The sequence below is a fragment of the Nymphaea colorata genome, unplaced genomic scaffold, assembly GCF_008831285.2.
Source record: "Nymphaea colorata isolate Beijing-Zhang1983 unplaced genomic scaffold, ASM883128v2 scaffold0358, whole genome shotgun sequence".
In the NCBI taxonomy this organism is placed as follows: Eukaryota; Viridiplantae; Streptophyta; class Magnoliopsida; order Nymphaeales; family Nymphaeaceae; genus Nymphaea; species Nymphaea colorata.
The window spans coordinates 7,955-11,931 of NW_022204864.1; positions in this window are offsets into that span (position 1 = coordinate 7,955).

A 3,977-nucleotide genomic window follows, 5' to 3' on the forward strand; every position below is an offset into this window, starting at 1 on the left:
TCGAAAAACAGTTGGAGTAAGTGAATAAACAACTTTAAAAATAAAAGACAGAATGCAAAGCAATTGCTTAAAAACTGGCTGCTAAGTAGGCTTAAGTAAATGAAGTAAAGGGCTTCACTCGCAGCAAATTGGAATAAAACTTGAAACTTATGAAATAAATCGATGAATTAAAATCCAAAAATACTGAAAATTCCTAAGCAGTGGGTAAATTACAAGCAATCATATCCAGTAAAGACTCTTAGTTGTCCCAAATAAACAAGGTAAACGATTAATTGAAGCTGAAAATCGATCAATTGGCAAGTGAACTTCAATTCGTTACTGAGTCCTGCAAAGAGAAAGGCAAGAGAAAAGCGACATTGAAAAATAATTTGAACATCTTGAAAAAATCTAGCTTCCTCAGATAGTAGAGGTGGGACAACTCAAAGAAGAGTCCTTCGATGATCATCGACAAGATGATGTGCAGCTCGAAATTTAGTCAAAAGTCATCAGCTCCAGCGAGGAAATTCCAGGCAAACCGGGTCAAAAAAATGAGAGTGGTAAAAAGAAGAAAAAGAAACAATGATTATACCGCTTTAATAACATATATCTGTCTCACTATCATCACCTCTCTCCTCTATATTCCTCGCTAATTCATTCCCATCCCATCCCATTCCCCTCTATCCTAATTTATCTTTTGAGCAAGTTTATTCTCAGCGAGAAGATTACTAATCATAATCATGGATTCCTTTAATCATCATCTTCTTGCTCTTATAATTAAATATAATGATAACTTTATCAATTATTTCCCATTCTATTAATTAAATTTCCATTTCGGAACATCAAAATGCGACACTCCCACTCCACCGACCAAATCACCACGCTTTCCTTGGTCAAGAGCAGAGAAATGCTCGATAAGATCACCAATAAGATATCCATGATCGAGTCCAATCGTACACAATATGCTATCAAGGATAAAATAGCAAGGTTATACAATCGATCCAATACTCCTCCAAGAAGATACAACAAAATTTGGAAGTAAAATATAGGAAAATTTTAATCAACTCATGCATTCACCCACTTTGATGCCATTGACCAATTTCAAGACAGAATCCAATGAGAAATAAAATGCCATACAGGGAGCTTTACCGCTTTGGATGGCGCTAAGGCACTCATGCACAACTATTGGGAGAGAAACAAGAAAAATAATCATGAAATATGCAGTAAGGAAACAATTTCTAAAACTTTTGAAACGAAAAAAAGCTAAAAATTACCTTAGATTCATGCATACCCCCGTGATAGCAAAATTGCTGCCTATATCAAGATCAAAGAGAAATAAAAATAGTTCGGAATTGGGTTCAAGACCGAAGAAGTTCAAGAAGATTACATATTTCCATCAAGATCAGTGACTTTAAGTGCCAAAACGATGGCAAAAACTTCTTGAAGTTCCAAAAAAGATACTATAAAAGGTGGGAAGAGATTGATTCCATACTGAAAGCTCTCTAGAAGTTTGCATAACATTACAAATTGCAATCAATTGTGGTCCATACCATACAAATTTTCGACTTGATCCAAAAGGTTCAAAAAGGATAACGCATCAATCCGCACCACTTACTCAACTGTTGCTAGAATGCATAAAAAATCAGTGAAGAAAATTGCAAAAAATCAGGAATCAGGTTCTTCGGGGATAAAGGATTCACAAGAGCTGTGATCCTCATCCAATCCCATATCAGAAAGTATAGGCAAATGAAGAAATTCAAGACCATGATCACCCAGTGGAGAGCGCCAAGAAGATACAATCCCAATTCAGATGCTACATGCTTTACAAAAGACTTAAGCAAGACATTTTTCAAAGACAACTGGACAAAATTACCAGATTCAATCTCATTCAAAAGACATTCGTCTAGAACTACCGAAGGAAAGAAATTTCCTCGAGAAAAAAAGTTTAAATCCACATACCGTCCCATAACCTTTCAGATTGGCAGAAGATTTCCTCTTAAAACTACCTGTAGAAGCAAAATGGAGAGCTTTGCAGGATCTTCAAGATTGCTCAAAAAAATCCACTATATGAGACACATGTAATATATGTTTCTCCGATCAACCTGTCAAAGGATTTGATCAACTATTACAAGAAACTGCTATAGCTGGGCGCCGAAGAAAAAATTGATCATCGTTTGACAATCATAGTCCATAATATGATGGAAAATGCCCAGTTAACATGTCTTTGACTCAGCAGCTCTACTACAGCAGCAAGACACTGAAGAAGATAAAGAAGCTCATCCAAGGAACTTATGCTTATATTGTTCCTTCAACTCCAAGCAACGATTTCATTCACCTTTGCAACGAACTGAATGTTCCCATGTATAGCAGCGATCCTCAAAAACTTCTCTATCTGCAATCAAAATCAGGCTGCAAGTCAATCCACCTACCGTCTAATAATCGATTTAAAATGGATCTGGAGTCTTGCCCTATTCCATAGATATTTACACAGAGCATAACTTGCTGAATGACTGACAACCTGATCTATCGCTATCCTTATGTCAAAAGATGGGTCTTGAAGATCGATAATTAAATTTTCTCACGAGGAGTTGCCTACATAGACATCTCCAAGATCATCGGAAGGGATTTCTTGCAAAAATTGATAAAGTAAACCGGGAAAACGAATCAACAGAAGCAGTATAGAGAGGAATCTTCAATATGCTCGAAAACTCGCTTGTGGTCAACAAGGAGGAAAGAATCATACCGATTGATAAGAGGCATACCCATCTCAATCATAATTTCTCAACTATTTCTATACAAGAGGTGGCCTTATCGAAGCCTCCATCAACAACTTTGAAACAGACTTATAAAATACATGCTTTACTGTCAACATCGAGCCTGATGGTTAATGGAAATTCTTATGCTCTTTTTCAAAAATTACAAATAAAAACAAGTCTTTGGCTTCATATTTCGACTCTAATACCCTATTGCCTCCGTTACAAATCAATGAGCTGGTTTAATCTCTTCGGCTAAGAAGCTTTTTGGTTACTTTACCTTTAGTTTCTAAGTATTTGCGTTCAAAAATAAAGTAAAAAATATACTAACTTAGAAACAATGAAAAAACTATAATCTAAGTTGTATTACTTGAACAGTATATAATGCCATCTAAACTCATTCTCTTCTGCCCACTTTCTGAAGGAATTCATCTCAAAGGACAGCAATGCTCTTTTCGTTCCGATAGTCCAGCATCCATGCATCAAGTAACTTCGAGTTCAAACATTTTTCCATCTTTGCAGACTTCAAAACATCTCCTTCGACATTGAGAAGAAAGTAGGCAACGTTTTCATGTTTTTGAATGGGTTAGAGAGTGGATGCATCGGAATCATGACCTTCAACTCACAATCAAGATAGGATTGCTATACCCACACTGCATAGGTTTGGACTTCTTGAACTCCAAATTGAAACAAGGGTCTTCGAAAAATATTCCAGACACATTTTTCTCAATAAAAAATGCAGTAAATGGGCACTTGAATCGTGTAAAGAAGCTGAAAAACACGCAATCGCAAAAGAATTTGAAATTGCATGCATGATATTACAATTGTTGATAATTTAATTAACTCATTCTATTATGCTGGCTATAATCATAACATTTGGTCGCTGCGGTCGGTTAGAGGCCCCAGAATGAAATCTACCAAGTGGTTTGCAGCATCTTTGATGGTCTGAGTGCGACCATTCTCGCTCAAATCATTCAGAAGTGGTACTATCCGATGCTTGTATAGCAAATTGATGATGTTCTTTTCGTGGGGGCATTTCTGATACGTAGGTTGAGGATGCTGATGGCTTAGCTTTGGATCTATAAGCTGGGCTATGACAGTGCTGAGGAAAAGACTCTCAAAACCCACTCCTCATCTATTTCCAATTTCTACAAGAATCGAAGCATCAGGCAATGCAGTTCGTTATTCTCAGGAGATTGGAGCAGTCGTTCCCACCATTCTTAGTTCTTGGGGAATAAGCTAAAGTAT